Raw genomic sequence first — 23,256 nt, 5'->3', positions numbered from 1 at the left:
AAAGGGGACCTACTTAACTTGGGGCTAATATGTCTGCCTTCTATCACTCTCTTGTAGCCATTTGGCCTGACCCTGTCCAGTAGTGAATGAGGTGGGAGCTTACAGGAAGAGAAAGGAAGAACAGATTCATCAACTAGAGAGGAGAAAAATGTTCTAACTACAAACTGCTTCAGTCCCTGTCCACAGGACTCACTTAAATGTCTAAAACCAAGGTCCAAAACAAAAGCAAATGAACACAAAATATTGGCTACTAACCATCCAAGACTCTCCTAGCTTCTGTCAGCCAGAAGATGAGTGAACACATCCTTCCCCTTTAGTACCCCATCCTAGCGACTATAACGAGACCCACCTTAGGGCTTCCCTAACCCTGGGTCTCCTGTCTATTGCCCCACCTAAGAGTCAGGAAGCCTTGAGTCTGGCTTCCTGTAGGTTACTTGCTTGCTCCTAGTCATGTGCCCTGTGTGACAGACTGAGGCTATGTCTGTATCAAATGGCGAACTCCATGTTGTTTAGCAACCCCATTTTCTCTGAGAAGCAGGCACAGAGCAATTTAGGGCCATCAACTCTGATTGTCTCTCAGTTACCAAACTTCTCTATTCAGAAACCTGGCTGGGGGCAGGACTGGAGTTTCTCAGCCTGGACACATGGCCCGAAGGAGTCAGAGACTAAGTTTAAGGGGGAATGTGGTCCATGAAAGTGAGCTGCCCGCCACCATATGAAAGAAGACCAGGCTGAGTAGCTATCCAGCCTGGACACTCACCAAACTCGTGACTCATAGGAGAGGTGAGATCAGGCAGAAGGGGATGCATTAAGGATTGTGTGGTTTTCCAAAGAGCTGTAGCTTTAGTGCTATTTGGGAGTAAAGTGTTTATGGTTAAGAATTTCCTTTCCTGTATTCCTTGCTTGCCTGCCTTGTTATCCCTGAAGGGGTTAATAGAGAAGCTCAGAGCACTTATAGTCAGATGGACTCTGAGGGATCATGTATAACTAACTGGGGACTCAGAAGGGCTGAGGCACTGATTTTGGCAGCCAGACTGTACCTGGCAGTGTGCTGAGACACCCTAAGCTAGGAACTGTGATCAGTCACTACCCAGACCCAGGAGACTTGGAAGCATATGGGATCCAGCAGTTGGCTCCACTCACAAAAGACTAGTGTCCATCCAGAGAGGGGAATGGAGCCAGGTTGCGATACCCTTTAACTACATCATCCAATTTTAAAGGGCCCAAGGGTCATAGCAGGCACCCTGATACATGTCCAGGCACTCCAAGGCCCAGTGCCCTCTGACAGGCCTTGCCTATCCTGAGAAAACACATAGAATCAGAAAGTGTTAACTAACACACTTGTCTACATGATGATAAACATTATTTTGCCTTTAGTAGGGAAAGGACAGTCATGTTTAAATCCACATTAGTTAGTTGTGGTTAACTCTAGTGGGGGACAGACCTATATTTATGTCCATTCTTTCCTAACTGGGGCCTCATTCTCCATATGTCTCTATCTTGTGTAGTCATGTGTAGCTCTGCAAAATCAGAGCAGAGTAGATGTAAAACACTCAAATCAGAATAGTGGCATTGTACACCTACGCTGCATGGGTATGAATAAGTACACATGGTTCAAAACAGGAGAGAGTCAGGTCCCCAGACGAAATCTTTCCATACTGCAGCAAAGCAACATCATCAACAGAAATTGTTTAATTCTTAATTCTCTTGGTTATACAAACTTCAGAAACTATACACTGAAAAAAGACCAAAACCCCCTGTAATACCTCTCACCTGCTTTGCAGCTCCAGTCAGCACAGGACCATTTCTGAGCTCGGTTATGAAATAGGTCTGATGCACACTGATAACGTTTTACAGTTTGTGGTTAGTCTGTCAAGCTGTTCTCATCTAGCACAGTACATTTTCTATATGAACCATTTCCTCAACACTTCTGCTTCAATTTAGGAAAACCCCCGATTTTTACTGCAGGGGAAGTACTGTTCCAAAATATTTACATATTGTATTCCTAACATTTCACTAGGGGCTCAGTAGTGGTTTTGGCACAAGACCTGAGTGAAGGCCAGCACATACTTACACTGTTCCAGGAGCAGACCAGGAACCAGATAAAAAGTCACAGCGTGGTCCCTGGTACCTCCCTCTGCTCTGGGGTGGGAAATAATCTGCACAAACCCCATGTCTAGCATAGTTTACTTGGGCCTCCATAATGGCTTTTCTGGGCTGGCTGGCACGGAGATATGTGGTGTTAAGGTTCCACCGATTCTTTATCCATGGCTCCCTGCCCACCAGCACTGGCAGGTGAGTAGTGGTCCCATGGAAGTTGCTCTCTCCCCGCACCCATACCCAACTGCTATCCCCTACATGAGCACACAGTGTACGGGACTAAGGTGCATGTGCACATAGGACAGGTTAAAATCTTGGTGTAGAGAGCTAGAGTAATAATATTCTGTACTTATACTGGAACTTGCATCTGAGAATTCATAAAACTGGAGGGCTGGAAAGGACCTACAGAAGTCATCTGGTCCACCCCTCCACACTGAAGCATAGCCAAGAATATCAAAGCACTGAAAAAGTATTTACACATCATACAACTTCTGGGAGATGGGGATCATGACGGCCTGTCTTACAGCTGGGAAAATTCAGGAAATCAGATCTTCACGGGTACGTCCACACTGCAATAAAAGACCTGGAGCACAGCTGCAGCTGGTCCAGGCCAGTTGACTCCAGCTCACAGGGCTCATAGTGGAGGGCTATAAAATTATTGTGTAGACATTCAGGCTTGGGCTGGAGCCCAGGCTCTGGGACCCTCCCCCAGGGGCGGCTCTAGACATTTTGCCTTCCCAAACATGGTGGCATGCCACGGGGGGCGCTCTGCTGGTCGCCACTTCTGGGGCTCTGGTGGACCTCCCGCAGGTGTGCCTGCAGAGGGTGCACTGGTCCCGTGGTCCGTTGGTCCCATGGCTTCGGTGGACCCTCCGCAGGCACGCCTGCGGGAGGTCCACTGAAGCCACCTGCTGCCCTCCCGGTGACCGGCAGAGCACGCCCCTCGGCATGCCGCCCCAAGCACGCGCTTGACATGCTGGGGCCTGGAGCCGCCCCTGCTTTCCCCTCTTGTGAGCTCTCAGAGCCTGGGCTTTAGCCCAAGCCTGAACAGTTACACTACAATTTTATAGCCCCACTGCCCAAGCCCTGCGAGCCCAAGTCAGCTGGCCTAGGCCAGCTGCGGTTTTTTATTGAAATGTAGCCATAACCTAAGTAACTTGTCCAAAGACACTCTGTAAGCCTGAGGCACCACAGAGAATAGGATCCAGGAGTCATAGAAAATCTGGTGTGGCTTTTTGTTTTGTTTTTAGAAAGATCCTATATATCATTCAAAAACTTTGTTTAAAAAAAAAATCAAACATTCTAAAAAGTTTCAAAAACAAAACCATTCTTGTGATACCCCTTGAAAACCACAATTCAGCTCCACAACTGGGCACATCTTTACAATCCGTATGATACTCCACTGCATCCCATCATCCACTAGTGCTCATCAGATGTTACCAGAAGATGGCAACAAACATACGAATGGGCCAAATAAACAGTGTGGTACTAACAAGAACCCATGTTGATCATTTGGTACTCTTCTCATCTGAACAATAGACCAAAACAGTGAAAAAGGTTATTAACCATAAGTACACCCACTGTAAAGTGCCTTTACTCTTTTAGAGTGGTGTAAAGAAGCCTAAGTGCAAATGAAAACCAGATCCAACAGGCTTACAGGAACTAAATAAAATATTTGTCACAAGTAAGGACCTTCCAGCAACCACAATTCAACACCACAAGTTAAAATAATACTACAGTCCCTTCACCACACACACACACACTGATCAGTTGAGATAGGAGATCATTCACAGAAGCCGTTAAGCAATTACTCAGTGACCAGAAGCCCTCAAATACACTACTGCTTTAAGCACTGGTGAGATGATGAAAGTTGGTTTTGGTTACTGTGACTATAGCCCTTCAATGGTCTACTCTCCTCACACAATCATGACATTTTCTGAAGGTGCTCCCCACCCCACTCTTCCTACAGCTAGCCAGCGGTTCTCAACCCATGGCCCGCATGCGACCTAACTAGCACACAGCTGCTCAGCTGTGTGCTAAAGGCTGGGCCGCATGGTGAGGTCCGGTTCCCAGCTGTCTGGTATGGTGGGGCCTGGGCTGCCCCACCAACATGTCGGGGTCAGGGTGCTGGCTGGCATCGCACTTTGGGGTCTGGGGTCTAGGCTCCAGGCCAACCCCCTGGGGTCAAGGTGTCCAGGGTCTAGGGTTGCTGCCCTGCCCCACAGTGTCTGGGGCTGCCACCTACAATGATAAATAAGTTGAGAACCACCGAGCTAGTCCAACTGGGAGAAAAAGGCTTTTGCCCACCTCTTCATACTGAACTACTCATTTGCCCTAGGAAATCCTTCTGTGTACTCCATGCTCTTCAGGGCACCAGGCTTTCTGGCCTCAGTGTGTAATACTGCTGAGGGGTACAGCATGCACTATCTCACTGACATGCAAGAGCTTCACCTGCACAATTCTCCCCAGCTGCTCACTGAGAGAAAGGCAGACAATTAAGACCAAGTTTTCCATTGGCGAGAAGTGGTGCAGTTTAATTAGATTCAATGGAACTGTGTCTCTTTACACCAGCAGAGAATTTGTCCCTTGGATTCAAATCCTTGAACTCAGCTACACTTTAAAGATTAAACTAGTGAAGGGTGCCATGAATAATGATACTATTCTATTGCAGTGCATCAGGAGTTAAACCCAAGTCAACAGGATTGACTTCATACTGGAGGCTAGGTCACTGTTTTACTAAGATGGAGGATGCCAGCACTAAGATGAAAGTGATATCATTTTAGAAAGCTGAACTTGGGAGCTGCATCATTTTTGGTACCTGGATGTTGTCCATATAAATCTATATCTACACACGCACCTCTGCAAGTCTAGCTGTTTTATTAGTCACGTTTCAAGAATTTAGTTACAAGGACCATTGTAGAGCAGAGATATGGAAAAACTGAGCTTTTGTGGTATTGCACATTAGACTAAGAACCCACTTCCCTTCCTGCAATTGCAGAGCAAGAAAGTGTAGGCTGTCAGTTTATCAGTCAGTGTATCAGTGAATTCACAACAAGTACATGGTTTCAATTTAAAAAATTTAGGGTTCATGGCCCAAATTCTTCTCTCATTCACATTGATGTAAATCTGAAGCAGCTACTACAACTTCAGTGGAGTTACTCTGGATTTACACTGGTGGAAAGGACAGTGAATAGCACCATGTCTTTTTGTTATTTAAAAAGAAGCAAGAATTTTTTCTCCAGAAAAATTCTATTGATTTTAGTAGAACAACGATTTAGCACTAAACCAGATGGGCAACCTTGGGTTTCTGGGGGAAATGCCACCATGCATGGAATCTGACGATGGGTTCTGAGCTTAGTCTTCAGCTGTCTAGGCTGAGAGGGCTTGGATCTCTGAAGAGGCAGCAGTCTAAATGCATAAAGAAGAACCATTCAGAGACAAACGAACCCTTCTGGCAGGCACTCCAAACGCTATTGATGGGTTCTATATAAAGTGTTCCAACAGGAAGGTTGAAGTGATCCTGTCTTGCTTGGTTTGGTCATTTCAATAGCTAAACTTTTTCTAACAACAGGGCATGTTTTTTCCACCACATTAATAAGTAACTGTAGAAGTGCTACCTCTCGAAATGGAGATTTCATGTGATGAGTAAAAAGAGCTAGTGTTACAGTGTCCAGACATACCCACCTCTCACTACTATCCATTTCCTCCTTATTCAGATGTGTCAAGGACAAATGTGGTACTCTTCAGTGCTTTCCCCATGCATGCTAATCTCATTGATCTGTGCTCACCCTCATCTTTCTGACTAGCTGTCTGGCTGGAATTTCTGTTGTGAGCAGCTTCCCCTTGCCTTCCCTTTTAGTCTTTTGCGAATGGAATCATAGCCCAGCTAAAGGCAACAGAGCACATTCTTTGCTTCCATAGGAGATACAACAAGAAAAGGGATTATGGTAAGGCCACCAGCAACACTTCCTATGGAGAAAAAATATCAGTGAAGAAAGACAGCATCCTTCCCAGAAGATAAGTCTCCCAATGACTCCTAGCTTAAGGAGGAGTATATAAAAGTTTCTCAGGGTATCAATAGAAATAAGTGGTAGACATTTAGAATAGAGAATTTACATATAAAGTAGGCTAGAAATATGATATTGTAATAACTCTTTGTACTTTTGTTGGATTTTCCACTTAAAGATCTCAAAGTGCTTTATATACAACCAATGAATGACTAGAATACACCCTTTTAAGGCGGGTGAGCATTATTATATCCATTTTGCCAATGGAGACTGACTCATAAAGTGGTGAGGTAAGTTACACAGTAACACCAAATCAGGTAGTAGTATTAAGAGTAGAACCCAGGAGTCATGGCGTTCAGTCCCCTACTTTGAGTACTAGACTGGTCCTTTCTTAGGATGCTAATAACAAGGGTATACTCTTTTTGATAAATTGAAAAGTTTAATTAATTTGTTTTCATGAAATGAGACAATAACTTAAGAAACTACCCCAGGATATAATACCATGATCAGTATTCATCCTACCTAAGGTTTCAGAGTAGCAGTCATGTTAGTATGTATCAGCAAAAAGAACAGGAGTACTTGTGGCACCTTAGAGACTAAAAAATTTATTTGAGCATAAGTTTTCATGGGCTACAGCTCACTTCATCGGATGCATAGAATGGAACATACAGTAAGAAGATATTTATACACACAGAGAACATGAAAAGGTGGAAGTACCCATACTAACTGTAAGAGGCTAGTAATTAAGAGAAGCTATTATCAGCAGGAGAGAAAAACTTTTGAAGTGATCATCAAGATGACTTCTTTCGGATAGTTGACATGAAGGTGTGAGGATATTTTAACATGTGGAAATAGATTCATGTAGTGTAATGGCCAAGCCATTCCCAGTTTCTGTACAAACCTAAGTCAATGGTATCTAGTTCACATATTAATTCAAGTTCAGCAGCTTCTGGTTAGAGTCTCTTTTTGAAGCTTTTCTGTTGCAAAATTGTCACCTTAACATCTGTCACTGAGTGATTAGAGAGGTTGAAATGTTCTCCTACTGTTTTTTTAAATGTTATGATTCCTGATGTCAGATTTGTGTCCGTTTATTCTTGCGTAGAGACTGCAGGTTTGGCCAATGTACATAGCAGAGGGGCATTGCTGGCACATGATGGCATATCCTACCTAAGTCATCTATAGTTTTCTAATGCTAGGGAAAATGGAAAATTCCAGCATTCTCAAATGAGACTCTCAGTGATGTCTCTCTGATATTCAGTAAGGCTGGGATATTATATTACCAACCTTTTCCCAGAGGTTTCTTGCATAAGAATTCAGTCACTTTCTAAAGACTACAGTTCAGGAAGGGTCTTTCTTCATCCATTTGTGGGCTGCTTTAAAGTATCATTGTAGTAAGGATTTGTTTCTAACTACAGGCAAGAATACCTCTGAAGGTATTCAAATTAGCAAGCTGTGAAGTCACAACACTTCATAAATAAACAGAAAGAGCTAGGGGATGAGAATGGAACAAACACACTTCAAATGTTTCTAGGTAATGTTTATGCCAATGGCCAAAAAAAGGCTCTTGTGTCCTAGCTGCTGATGGCTACAATGGAAAATCTGAATAGGAACACCATTCCATAGTCCAGGGGTCCCCAATGCGGTGCCTGCGGGGGCATCTAAATGCGCCCACATCCTGGCTGGCAGTCGAGCATCTGGCAAAATGCTGCCAAAATTCGGCAGCATTTTGGCAGCGACGCCTCTGGATGATGCCGCTTGCTACCGACAAGCAACGTCATCCAGAGGCGTCGCCACCAAATTTTGGCGGCATTTCAGTGGATACTCGATCACTGCCATAGTCAATGTGTACATTTGGTGGCATACTAGAGGGATGGCTGATTAATATCCACTACAGCTAAGCTTGCAAACATTTTAGTTATGACGCCTCATAATAAGGTCTCCTTGCCTAATCCCCAGGTCCTCAGCCAGCGCAGACACTGGCTCAACTTCACTGCTTCTGTGACCCTAGGATATGCCTACAACCAGCATCCCACATTAAAATCTCCCCTCTGGGGTCTGGTTTATTAATATTATTAAATAAAAGGGGTTCACCCCTTTCACTCATGTATCCAGGCTCTCCAAGTCCTTTGTGGCCCCTTTCCAGGGTTTCACTGCATCTCAGTAGCATGTCCTCCCAGTTCCCTTCCACAGCGAGTACCAGTGTCCCAACCTTACATGCTGTTTTTCTCCAGGCAACTGTTCTTGTGTGTCAGGAAGCAGCCCACTCTTTCCCAATCCTTTGTCTCCCTGTGAGTGAGCAACAGACCCTGTCTTTTATTTCAGGCCTTGCCACGTGATCAAGTCATATGACCCTCTGGACTGCATCCCTTCTCACTGTCACAGGATTATATCCCATAGACTTCACGTACTTAAAGGTCTGAGGCCCTGTACCAGCAGGGCTAGCCATGCCCACACATACACAACCAGTACCCTGTTACATCCTTCTTTTTACAGCCTCGTCATGTTATTACAAAGGAACTTTTGGGGCTGAATGTTTTTCATGTTTAGCTTTTCCCCACAGGTGAATTTTTGGGGAAAGCAGAAGCAAAACCTTTCAGTCATCACTGAGCTGGGTGAGAGTGAATACAATTTTTTCTGAAACCATTTTTTTTTCAAATTTTCAACCAATTACAGCCTGATCATAGTCCAGTGAAGTCCCTGGGCGCTGATAGGTGCGCCACAGTTGTGAAAGTCAGGCCATTTTTAGACACTTAAATAAGGACCTTGGGGCCTGATTCAAAAGTCCAGTAAAGTCAACACTTCTATGAGCTTCACATCATGCCTTTAGAAGCTTACCTTGAGGTACATTTTAAAAAAATTATGGCTTATGATGATTGGTACAATATAGATTGGTAGATTAGATAGGTCTTAAACTATGCAGAGAGAATAGCTGTCAAAAAAGGAATTTACAAGCTCCACTAGCATGACTAGCTCACATACTATATGGTAATTTTTATTCTTTTCCTTGTGAAAGGTAAATCTGAACCTACTATTTCATGTTATAACTGTGCACCACAAATTATAACATGCCGGCTATACAATATGGAATATCGTCAGATCAGCCTTCAGTTCTGGAATTCCCTGACTAGTGAGAAATTGATCTTACAATATTTAAGCAAGATGCTATGTAATCTGTAGCAGTTCTTGGGCAAGGTCTCTGGATTCTGTAATGTACTCTGCAGGACACTGGTCCAGGACACTGGAAAGTTCACAGCAGCTTCAGTTAAACATAGTTTTTTAATTAACATAGAAACCAGAATAGCTGTTTCAGTTCAATTTATTTTATGCTGCCCCCACATTTCTAGTTGTCAGCATGCTACAGATTTTAGTACAAGGCATGTTTGCATCGTAAAAGTGGTCAAGGGAGAAGCTGGAACAAACTCCCGCAAGCCACAAATCCAATTCCTGTTTTGTGTCTAACTACTCTGCAGTCTGATCCCTGAAGGATTAAGGAATCATGCAGCTAGATAGATAGTTCTAGAGTTAATGACTATAACATTATTTGTGCTTGAGAAAGAATGAGGCCAAAGCAAAAATGTTTGCACTTGAGTGCAAATACCAGGAATTGAATTTTGGCATAATAGACCAGATCCAAAGGCCATGGAGTAGTTTTGTGTTAGAAGTGAAAGTGAGTTTGTGAAATGCAGACTCTGTGAGTGCAATTGGGTGAGATCATGTTTGAGTGGCGAGATATATGAGCTGAAGTTGGAGTGGATGTAAATGTTGGCTAAGCTGGTGATTTCCTAGATTTGGAATGACTGTGTTGGTGGGTTTGCACTTGAGCAACCTTAACTCTAAGTTAACTGTGTGTTCTTTGGTTTGTGATATACTGATATTCTGGTGGGAGAATTAGTGAAGGGAAAATGTGGCATTCTCCCCTCCAACCTACACTGAACCCTCACTCACAAGTCAGACCAAACCTTTTCAGAACTGAAAAAGTTCAATATTTTCCATTATCTTTCATCTTCATGAGCCTGTGCTTTGCCTGATTCTCTCAGGCAGAACTGTCAAAATATGATAAGAAAAGCTGCTGTTGCAAAACTAATATGGGGGATCCAACAGGCCATTGGGTGGTTAGGATAAGCATCTCTGCTTTGGACTGCTACCACAACTTGGTAAGTTTCACCCATCACTAGTAGAGCTACCTGTAGTTAGTCTACTACTTAAATTCTCATTGAAATAGGATTTTTTTAAAATAGAATCCCACTCAAGGTAATTGCCTTGCAGTTTATTTAAATCTCACAGGAAGCAATTTTGATCTCCCCCAATGAGATTTATCTAAAGGGGGCTGGAGTATAATCTCATGCATGACTGAATGTCTGTCAGAAAAGATTGTGATTCAACATGTTTTTGAAAGATATGGTGCAGAATTAAAAACACTCAGAGGATTTTACTGTGCTCTAGACAAAAGGATGTCCCATTGGAGCACTGGATTTTCTTCATAATGGAAAGTAAATGCATATCGTGAGGTGAAACAAGACACAAGACCCAGGCCCTTGCAACATATTACAGTGGCCTGGCAACATTCTGTGATAATGCAGAATAAATAAATGAATGAATGATCAACTCTGGAAGATCAGTGGAGTAGTGTAAAGCACCTTAACTGGTTACAGCCTGAAAGAATCAACTATGCAATTTAAGCAACATCTCATTAGGAGCCAGTGAGGCACCAACAGACAAGAAGGGAGACTATACAGTTAAAAGGTAAATACATTCAGTAACAGGTTAAAATAATAGACCTGATTTGGAAGCACCTTGTGGTAGATGAGAAAATCTTGATCAATAATGGGCATTTTTATAGAGTATCATGTCAGAAAACACTGATCACTCTGCTACAACCCAGAGCTTGACAAGAAAGGAATTCAGGAATCATAGTTCATAGAAACAAGGCCTATTTCTCCCTATAATTTTCCACCATTGCTAGCACCAGAGCAGCTACACCATTGGGACCACTATTGCAGACTGGTCCCTGGCATTTTAATCACCCTGAGTAACTTCAGACAACAGTTAAAATGCTAGTGACCACCAGTTTACTCAACATTGTTAACATCACTGCAGATACATGACTGGTAGCAATGGTGGGAAATGCTAGGGGGAAAAGTTAATGTAAACAATGCCAAAAAGAGTTCAACCAGGGGCCGTATGCCCTTGTTTGTTGTTCCCTCATCCTTAGTGAACTATTTTGGTTTGGGAGAGACTGATTGATCCCCGTGGATCCCTGTTGGGTGTGGTGAGGGTCAAGGTTGGATACAGCCCAAAGTGAGGAGCAGTGTTGAGCAGGGGTCAATACTGGGCCCAATTACATATTCATATCTTAAAATATACTTGTATGTACTTCTCATTAGTCCAGTATGTTATACTATTCATAACATCAATGGACATTTTAAAATATGACCTTGAAGGAGAGAGATGTTGTCTATTGACCAAATTTCTAGACAGTTTAGAGAAATAGGCAAACAATATCAATGATACAAGATTTAATTTAGAAAGATGTCAGGTATGGTATTTAGAGGAAATTGGATTTACTTTGCAGAAGTACAGTCAGAGGATGCTGACTGGCAGGCAGAGCGGGATATCAACAAACTGGAACAATGAAATTGCTATGAATTCCACCCACTGAAATCTAGGACCATTTATCATTACATTATTGTATGAGAGTTTTAGGTCCAGCCTCATACCATGATTACAGTCTGCTTTAATTGCTTGTTACTCACTTCTCGCGCTGGTTAAATGTTGCAGTCATTCTTGTACTAGATTTCCCTGTCACTGCCACAGAGTGGATCATGGAATATGGATGACCACGCTAGTGTGAGCATCTGGATCTGCTTCTTACTATACAGATGTGTGCACTAGGATGTAGTGTAACTCCTCTGACTTCAGGGACGTTACCCATGATTCACATTGGTGTGAGTGTGGAATCAGCTCCAACAAAATGATTAGACAGAGTAGTTCTTTTCCTACTAATTTACTCTCATTGGAGACTGTTGCTCCTTTAATTAGTACATGTGGAGATCCCACAGGGCTTGATTCTTAGTTTTATGCTTTTCAGCATATTTCTTTTACCTGCTCTTCTAATAATAGTTCACATTGCAGTTCAAGTGACTAATAATTAATTCTTGATTCAATCCAGGTCCTACTTCTTCATTTGTTTGCAGTTCAATCTTGTCTGTCTAGCCATTGCCAGAAATGGAATTCAGACAAAAACTGAGCCATGGTTGTTTGAGCACAGAATTTATTCCCTAGCTCCCTGCTAATATTACGTATTGTTCAATTATCATCTATTAGTCATATCAAAGACCTAGGTGTCAATGATCATGACCTTTATGTGACCTTAAAAAAAACGTATTCACGGTGTGGCTAGATATGCTTCTTACATCTTGAAACCTCTGCTTTCTTTCTATAAGTTAGTTCATCCTTTTCTTATAACCAGAACGGATCTAGAGTTTTTTGTTGGTTGAGTTACCAGACAGTGCTTTGTTCAGTTAAAGTGCAACCACTATGCTGTTCTATGGATTATTAGACACACAAATGTTTCTTCTACACATTAGGCTGGTGCTCCAGTCTATCCATCTAGATGCCTGACTGGTACTCCAGTCTATCCATTTAGATGCCTGACTATCGCTTTTAAATCCTCAGGGGCTGATCCCCTGTGTATTGGACTGAGTTGCTGTAGCCATAAATGTACTGCACTGCAATCAGAGTGGTTGCACAAAAAGGTCTCAGCTGTTATTTCAAGCCCACAGAAAACGTAGCTGCACAGTCTCACATTTGGAGAATGATCTCCCAGCAGACATGTTCTATTGGTCACCATTAGGTCTATACCTAGACCCTATGTTTTCGCATTGAGTCTTCCCTGAGCATGCTCAACTAGTTTGTTTTTAAATATTTCAGATGGAGCATCTGTATTTCTGCAAAGTGCTTAGAGGCCCTTCTTATGAAGGCTGTCTTGTAAATATGCAGATTGATTGATTGACCTTTTTGCGAGGCTGTTATTAGCACTCATTGGCAAGTTACCAAGAGCTACAGAACAATACTAGTCTCCTCCAGAGACAATCACCTTCCTAGTGTCCTCAACCTCAGTCTGTTTATGAATCCCAAGGTCATGGTGGCTAAATCTCCCTCACTGGTTGCTGTCTAACTTTTCCTTGATGATTACTGTGGAGGCTGACCAGCAAAAGTGATGGGCTGTTTTTACCTCATGTGTCATAAGGTTACACAAAAGGATGCAAGTGATAAACATGGGGTGTGTTTTCAGTGTTAACATACACACATTACTTAAAAACATCTCCTGTATGCACAACGTTGGGAAGTAAATGAGAATGAGAGCACTCAGCATCATGCAGGACCAGGCTTTTGGTCATGTGTAAAATTTTCAAAAGCACCTAAGTCACTTAGGAGCCTAAGTTCCATTGACTTTCAAAAGGAATTAGACTCATAAGTAATTTAGGTGCTTCTGAAAATGTTTCCTGATACTCATACTTATCATATGCTTGTATTTTATCACATGCTTTCATATCACTCTAGTCTCTATTAAATTTAACAAACGAGTGCCTGGTGAGTATCACATCTTAGTAGAAGACTGTCTCCTGGACTGTCTTCTTCCCATTCATGATCACATAACTTGATTCATTGAGTTTAAGGCCCGAAGGGACTATTAGATCATCCTGTATATCATAGGCTGTTAATTTTCACCCAGTTACCTCTAAACTGAGTCCAGGAACTTATGTTTGATTAAAGCATAATCTGTGTTTGGCTGAAGTATATTTTCCAGAAAGGTATCCAGTCTTGATTTGAAGACATCAAGAAGTGGAGAATCCACCAATTACCCTAGTTGTCTGTTTCATTGGTTAATCATCCTCACTGTTAAAATAATTGTGGCTAATTTCTAATTTGAATTTGTCTGGCTTCTGCTTCCAGCCATTGGTTCTCATAATGCCTTTCTCTGCTAGATTAAAGAGACCTTAAGTATCCATTATTCTCTCCCCATGAAGGTAATTAGACACTACATCCAAATCACCTCTCCCCCCCACTTTTTTTTATAAGCAAGACAGATTGAGGTCTGTCAGGCTATGTCTACATTGCAAACTAAAAGGTGTGTGTCCCAGCTTGTGTAGACAGACTCAGGGCTTGGCTCCAGTTGCAGGTGTGCAGCGCTGGGAGTTACAGCTGTCTTCGTACAGCTGTGTAGGGAAAGCGCTGCAGCGTGGCCACACTGACAGCTACCAGTGCTGCAGTGTGGCCACATTTGCAGCATTTGCAGTGCTGTTGGGAGTGGTGCATTGTGGGCAGCTATCCCACAGAGCACCTCGTCCCATTTTGGTGCTGTAGGTTGTGGGAAGGGGATGGAACGGTGCTGGTCATTCTGCTTCCTGCATCGTTTCACATCCCAACAGTCACTGTTTTTCTGTCCACGTTTGGCGCCATTGTGAGTCTCCCAATGGTTTCCGTGCAGCATGATTTCTGTGGGAAATGGAGCCCGAACTGCTGAGGACTTTGCTGATGAGTGTCGTCAGCACATCATGTTTGGCAGTGGAGCTATTCCTTCAGCTCCAAAGTGACAGTGAGTAGTCTGACAATGAGATCGAGTCGCCTGATGCATATGACACTAAATTGCTTGTGGCATTCACAGAAATGCTCAGCACCGTGGAATGTTGCTTTTGGGCTCGGGAAACAAGCACTGAGTGGTGGGATCACATCGTCATGGAAGTCTGGGATGATGAGCAGTGGCTGCAGAACTTTTGGATGAGAAAAGCCACTTTCATGGGACTGTGTGAGGAGCTCGCCCCCATCCTGCGACACAAGGACACGAGATTGAGAGCTGGCCTGCCAGTGGAGAAGCGGGTGGCTATTGCAATCTGGAAGCTGGCAACTCCAGACAGCTACCGATCGGTCGGGAACCAGTTTGGAGTGGGAAAGTCGACCGTTGGAATCGTGTTGATGCAAGTTTGCAGGGCCATTAATAGCATCCTGCTAAGAAGAACCATGACTCTGGGGAACGTGCAGGACATTCTGGGTGGCTTTGCACAAATGGGTTTCCCTAACTGTGGAGGGGCGATAGATGGGATGCATATTCCTATTCTGGCACTACCCCACCTAGCATCCGAGTATATTAATCGGAAGGGTTATTTCTCTATGGTTTTCCAGGTGTCTGTGGATCACCATGGGCGTTTCATTGATATTTACGCAGGCTGGCCTGGAAAGGTGCATGATGCACGCATCTTTCGGAACAGTGGCCTGTTGAGGAAGCTGCAGGCCGGGACTTTTTTCCCAGACTGGAAGATCACAGTAGGGGACGTCGAAATGCCCATTGTGATCCTTGGCTTACCCGTTAATGCCTTGGCTTATGAAACTGTATACAGGGAAGCTTGACAGCAGCAGCAAGGACCGGTTCAACTAGAGACTGAGCCGGTGCTGAATGACTGTGGAGTGAGTTTTTGGCCGTTTAAAAGGATGCTGGAGATCTCTTTATGGGAAGCTAGAGTTGGAGAAAAGCAGCATCCCTGTGGTTATATCCGCGTGCTATACCCTCCATAATATTTGTGAAGGGAAGGGTGAAACATTCAGTCAGGAATGGACCTCCGCCTGGAGGCTGAATTTGCACAGCCAGAGAGCATGGCTACTAGAGAGGCCCAACAGAGAGCTACAAGGATTAGGGATGCCTTGAGGGAGGAATTTGAGGCTGAAAACCAACAGTAATGTTTGGTGCCTTGCACGGGAGTGAAGTGCAGTGGTTACAATGATTTGCAGTGCCTGTTTTTTTCCGGGGCTACAGTATCTTTCACTTTCTGCAATTAAAAAAAAAACTGTTTAAAAAGCCAAGAATTCATTTATTGAAAAGAAAATAACTAAAAGGGCAGGGGGGTGTGGTGGTGAACTGTACAGTCAGAGGTTTGAATATGTCCTGCCTGGAGTGCTGTGCAATGACTGCTGCACTTCAGGATGAAAATGCTGCATGGTGATGGGGGTTGAGTGCAGAGGGTAAGGGTCGTAGTTCTCAGGGCTGGTAGGTGAACGTACAGGTGTTGGGGGCAGCTGGTGGTGGTAAGAACCTGTATGCTGGGGAAGGGGGTTTTGAGCTGACATTGGGGCACAAGGGAAAGAGCTTTGGGACTGGGGGAGGCCGGCACGGTAGTGCTCTGCCTGCATGGCTATGAGTGACCGGATACAGTCCATGTGGCATGCCAGGATGCTTATCAGCTGCTTCGTGCTTTTCTTCTTAGCCAATTCCTTTCTCCTGCTTTCTCTTTCCCTCCACTGCTGCATTTTTTCCCTCCATTCCTGCATTTTTTTACTCTCTCTGGCAGACTGATTCATAACTGCTTTCACCATATCTTCTTTGCTTTTCTGCGGCTTCTTCCTCAGGTTTTGTAGCCTCTCAGCAGTCTCTGATACGGCCAGTCGAGAATTCAAGGACACTGTTATTAGAAAGACAAAAATTGAAACATTTAACAGAGAGGCAGCATTGTGCAATCACAGTGAAGGAGTTTACAGTCTCACTTTAGCATATTTTCCACATACCAAACAGAGCACACAAAACCCACAGCAGCAAAGAAATGGTGAGGAACGGGGAATGGGTGTAGAGTTAATTAATCCTGGAAGATATCTCTCTGCTGCGGGTCACCTGGGAAGGGGAACTGATTGCTTCAGGGCTGTACTGGGGTTTCTGTGCATTGGGGAAAGCAAACAGCTGCAGGGGGACCTACACTGAACACTATCCCAACATTTTCCACAGGAGTTTATCCTGGAAGATATCTCGCTTCTGCGGGTCACCTGGGAAGCAAGGGAGGGTCTTCTACACCAATGCAGATTCTGCCCTGGCCCCTATGCAGCTTGCCTGTGTGCAGCAATGGTCCTCCCACCCCTCGCAGCACAGTAGCGCGGACGCGTTAGCCTGACTGGGACAAGGACCACAGTGGCTCTCCCTATAAACTTGCGCAAGCACACTGCCCACGCTCTGGCAGAAACTTTTGAAGAGTTTACCAAGGCCGATTACCGCGAGGTGATAGACCACATCAATGGGCTATTCCACATCTAGGCATGCATGCATGGAGCCCTAACCCCCCCCTCCTCTCCCGAAACATTTCCATCCTGAAAATAAAAGCTGCTTACTGGGAACCCGCTCCTCTGCTTTTTCTTCACCGACAAGTTCCAGCTGCTGCGACTGGCTACCTTCCTCCTGGCTTGAAAATAGCTCCTGGCTGCATGCCTCCTGGACTCCGGGGTGTCTCCCCCCACCCTAGTACCCTCACTCTCGGTTTCCTTCCCCCACTCCACCTCCCCCTCCTCTCCCCACTCTGAACTGTCCATCGTGGTCGTCGGATTGGCAGTGAGGTCACCCCCAAGTATCGCGTCCAGCTCCTTGTAAAAACGGCAGGTCGTGGGGGCAGCACCTGAGAGGCGGTTTCCCTCACGGGCTTTGCAATAGGCACTCCGCAGCTCCTTTACTTTAACCCTGCACTGCACTGCGTCCCGGTCACAGCTCCTTTCCAGCATGGCCCTTGAGATCTGCCCATAGGTATCGTAATTCCTATGGCTGAAGCGCAGCTGGGACTGCACAGCTTCCTCCTCCCAAACACTAATGAGGTCCATCAACTTTCCATTGCTCCATGCTGGGGCTCATTTGGCGCATTGAGGCATGGTCACCTGGAAAGATTCACTGATTGATTGCGCTCTACACCTGGCTGAGCAAACAGGAAGGGGATTTTTAAAATTCCCGGGGCATTTAAAGGGCGGATCACCTGAGGCCAGGGCTGTAGAGTGCGAACTGATGAGCAGAGAAGCTGAACAGGCATTCTGGGATACCTCTGAATACCTTGGAGGCCAATTACAGTGCTTTTGGTGGCCACACTTGTGGAGCAGCGCTGCATCACCAGCGCTGCAATCCTTATACCCGAGGCAGAGCATGAGTACAACCAGCGCTGCAGCCCGGGAGATGCAGCGCTGTATGTGCCTTGCAAGTGTGGACGGTGAGTAAGTTGCAGCGCTGGTGGTGGGTTTACAGTGCTGCAACTCTCCAGTGTAGCCAAGCCCTCATGCTAGCTCTTGTCTGACTAAGCATGCTAAAAATAATGGTGTAGCTGCAGAAGCACAGGCAGTGGTGGGACTGTGCTAGCTACCACCAAGTACAAACCCACATCGATAAATACTTGGGGTTACCAACTTGTGTTGTCATTGCAGCTGCCTGGGCCACTGGGTTACACTGCTATTTTTAGTATGCTAACTCAGATGAGAGCTAGCACAAGTATGTCAACTCACATCAGGAAATACCCCACTAACTCACAGTATAGATGTAGTCTAAATGTCTCATTGTAAAACATTTTGCCAGCATCCAAATTTTTTGTGGTTCTTTTTTACACTCTCTCCAGTTTTTCAACATCATCTTTAAAATGTGGACACCAGAACTTTATACACAGTATTCCATTATCGGTCTGATCTATGCCATAAACAGAGATAAAAATCACCTTCCCACCCCTACTCACTACTCCCCTGTTGATACAGCCAAGGATCACAATAACCCTTTTTACCATAGCATTGGACTAGACGCTCCTGTTCAGTTGCTTGTCCACTATGCCCCCCTAAATTCTTTCAGGGTCACTGTTTTCCAGGATGCAGTCCCACATACTGTATGCATGGCCTGCATTACCTGTTCCTAGAAGTATATGTTTGCATTTGGCTGTATTAAAATGCATTGTGTTTGAATAGGCCTAGCTTAAAACAATACATTGTTTGCATCAGAAATTTTCAATTCATCAAAATCTAAACCTTCTGCAGAGATGGTTAGATTTCAATGAAGTTCCAATGGAATCCAGGCATCATGGGGAAAAAAAAAGAACATAGTAAGAGGTTGCAAACTCCCAGAGCCACCAAGCATCTGAGTGTAAGGGTTTTTTCAGACACAGACAGACACACACCTTTAACAGGCATGCAAAGAGTGGGGCAAAGCTATGAAAACCAGGTCAATCAGCATTTCTTCTAGTGGAAAAATAGTCCATATGGAAGAGTCACTGATTTCAAAATCTTCAACTTCCTTTTGTTAATGGACTCTCGTTGTTCCCCTTTCTTAGCATGTACCATCTCGCTTCATTTGTCCAACAGCAATAGCTCACTCTTGAATTATGTATATCAAAATTATTACGGACGGTTGTCCTTAATGTTCCTCTATTTCCTTCTGACAAGCCTAATATGAACAAGCTCTGTTAAGTGGTATCAGTTCAGGATGTGATTACCCACCCTATGGTTAATTAACATGGCAATGAAAGCCAGTTTGGAAAGGAAGGATGATCTTGTGGTGAAGCAACTAGAATGGGACTCAGGAGATCTGCATTCAAGACCCAACTCCATCACAGATCTCCTGTGTGACACTGGGCAAGTCACTTTGGCCCAGATCCACAAAGTTACTTAAGGGCCTAAACACCAGATCCAGGCACTTAAATCTCGGGTTTAGGTGTCAAAGTCTGACTTTTGGTTCCAGTGTGATCTGACAAACCCTATAGGTGCTTAAGCTCATTTGGCACTCCTAAGTTTTCATGGTGAAGATTCCCTAGGTGGATCTCACCCATAGTGGCTCTATCCTTTACTTCCTACTAAACTAGGGATGATAATGTTCCTCTCTCGTCTATTTAGCTTGTCAGCTTTTTGAGCTAGACTGTCTGTTATTATGCATTAGTACATGTGACCTTGATTTCAGCTAAGGCTTCTAAGCACTACCATAATGAATACACATGGTAAATTAAGTAAGAACAACAACAAATACCACACTAGAGCCTGATCCAAATCTTATTGCAGCTAATGGAAAGCCTCCTATTGATTTTAGTGGGCTTTGAATCAGGACGAATGTATATAATAAATATTTTACAAAATATATATGAGACTGACCAAAAGCATTCAGTGCCACAGCTGATCATCCTCATCGTAAGAAATGGGTTTAGCAGAGAAAACACAGAGAGCAATGGATGTTATTTTCTGATTTGTACACCAGGACTGACATGAGATTTATACGGTATATACCCTTGTCCTGGCTCAGGGGGAGGGTTCACCTAGAGAGAAGAGCCAGGTAGGGGGGAAGAGAAGGACTCTGATTCTAATAGGATTCTTATATCAAATACATCATCAGTGAAGCAAATTCTGTCTTCTTTAAAAGGCCCAACAAAACTCTACCCAGTTTCAATGACCAAGCTTTCTTGTAACACAAACATTTAGCTTTACAATGTGTTCTAAAAGTGCTCTTACTGATTAGCAAACATCTTCAGCTCAGGAGCAAAGATCAACATACCCCAAGGAGTATGACAGTATTCCTTGTCAATAGTTTACTTGACAAAGTTATACTTTTTTTCTCCGTTTGCAAAGTGACTGTGACCAGGAAATCATGGTCATGTTTTAAGGACTGGTACAATCATGTTCATGTGATAACAGAACTTGAGCCCTCACTCAAAAATAACCCCCTCATCCAAACCCACTTCTTTTAATTTGGTACCCCACCTCTCTGCTGAGTTTCCATTGACATATTGTGTAATTTGGGGTGAGGTGAGGAGATTCCTGAATTGACTTTTATCATCACTGTGTGGAACTTCAGGAAAGAGAAATAAAACATTCCAGCAAGCTATAACGCATGCCATTTATCTCTTAAACACCTTATTGATTTATGTCTGCAAAATTTACCTTTGGCTCTGAGCTGTTGAACTTTATTTGTATTGATTGCGCAATAACTGACACGGTAGTTTCATGTGGTAGATGACAGCTATTCAGCTGCCCAAGATGAAATCATGAGAGAATGCGTAAAGTAGACATGAAAGTCACTAGACCAGTATGGCAGCAATACAGTTTGGAGGTAGCTGTGTTTCAGCCAGGCAATAACATCAATGAAATAACAAGCTGTGACCAAGCACACAATAAAACTCCTATTAAGACTAAGGTGGACAATTCTAGGAAGGGCAGATCCTGAAAATAAACTCTTTTAAACTGTCCTTTTCAGTCATCATGCAAATCTTTAGAAAATGTTAATTAGAAGTGACAATCCTTACCTCTCTTCATTCTAATGTATTTTAAGGATTGGATTTTCAAAAACACTCAGTCTAATTCTTCTCCTGTTGAAGCACATAAGGGTTTTCATCACTGATTTCACCAGGAGCAGAGTTAGACTAAGACTAAGTGCTTTTGAAAACCCCATCCTTAAAATACATGTAACACACATAGTCAAATAATATGACACACATAGGTCTGCCTTCATTTACCGTACAGAAATTCTATATGACAGGTGGGACCACACCAGTCATGCAAAATTACTGTACAGTACATGAAAGCACAATAAACAAACAGCAAAATAAAAGACATCTGAGCTTGAGTCTGAAGCATGGTTTCACACTATTATTTCCAAGTAACGTGGCTATATTGTCCTCAGCAGTGTCATACGAGTGGCCATGTATATGTAAGGTCAATATCAGAATGACTTCTAAGGTCATTTGTGAGCTACTCTCTCACACAATTCCCTTATTATCACCCTTATCGTCTTCAATTAAAACTGCATGCAAACATACATTCCTTCCCCACAGTATAAGGCGTGAATAATGGAAAGCACAGTGGGATAAAATTGAGATGGGCCTGGTTTATAAAATTCAGATCTGAGCCCAGATCCAAATTAAAACATACCCAAAGTGTAAGGGGAAGGTTGGATCCAGAGTTCTGGTTTGAGCCCATCTCTACCGCAAAAGCATTTCAGGGTGGAAATAAAAATGACAGCATCATAAGAGCAATAATTGTGGGAGCTAAAAATGAAGATACATAGACAAGGGAGTGCAAATCTGACCAAAGAGAAGACTTGATCTGAGATGGAGAGTCGGTGGAGTGAAGAGATGTAGGAAGGGTGGGGCAGAGAGGAGAAGGCTGGGGCTGGATAATCTTGGTGTTATGGGAAGGGATAGACAGAAGAGAGATGACAGAGAAGCAAAGAGGGGAAGAGAGAGAGGCAAAATACCTGGACTAGGCCGGAGAATATCCATGGCCCACATTGAATCAGGCCAATGGTCCATCTAATCTAATACCTTGTGTTTGACAGCAGACAATACTGAACACCTCAGAGCAGGGCAAGGAATGTGTTAAGCCCTGGACAATTATACAATAGCAGGCTGATGGGAAAACTTTCCTCCTAACACCGGGAAGTTTGATCTATCTAGGTACTTACACTGCCCTCATCCTCATAGTGCCTCACAGCACCCCTGCAAGGTTGGGAAGGACTATCTTCGTTTTACACATCGAAATTGAGGTACAGTGTTGATAAGTGACTTGTGTAATGTCATACAGGAAGTCTATGGCTGAGCAATGAATTGATCTGAAGCCTCCTGTGTTTTCATCCAGAACCCATGCCACTAGCCATTACCATGCTAGTGATTGGTTTATATTCTGAAGCATGAAGGCTGATATCCCTTATACATTCTTATCTCAGCCTAGCATAACTGCACCGTCTGATCACTAAAAATAACACGCTGGCAATGTTTGCCTGAAACACTCCTTTCTGTTAGCAATGGTTGGACCTGCTGAGGGAAGGTTAAGGGCATTCTACTGAGTCACCAAGGCAGATGACTCCTCACCCCACACAGAGACGACAGAAGAGGGAAGGGCATTTTAGGGAGAGATGATCTAGGGTGCGGACTGAGCAATCCTAAGAGAACATGAAAGAGGAACCTAAGAGCAACCAAGCCTGGGGAGAAGCCTTGAGCTGAACTTGAAATTATGTTATTGTTTATATTGAAAAAAAAAGCCCAGGAAGGGGGGTGAGTTTGACATTGCACATTGTGTGGACTTTCACACACACACTCCCTCTCCCCGCACACGACACAAAAATTTGCAGAAGTAATGCTGTTAAATTCATGTGATTTTCCCTGTTGATTTTTTTGTGCAGAATCTAAACTGCTTAGAAAATGACTCCACTTTAAAAACAAAAGTCCCTGGTGACATTGTTAGCAATATGGCAGAAAATAAAATAAGCAGATGCTTCTCTTACTAGCTTGCCCAACGTGGCCCTAGTTCTTGCACTGTGTCCCCTGCTCTTCCTGCCATAGGCAGTTCTACAGTACCTGTTCTTGGTCTGTGTGGGCGAGATGGTGTTTTTACTCAA

This window comes from Gopherus evgoodei, chromosome 3 (genome assembly GCF_007399415.2).
Source record: "Gopherus evgoodei ecotype Sinaloan lineage chromosome 3, rGopEvg1_v1.p, whole genome shotgun sequence".
NCBI lineage: Eukaryota > Metazoa > Chordata > Testudines > Testudinidae > Gopherus > Gopherus evgoodei.
Note: the sequence above shows the minus strand (reverse complement) of the source record.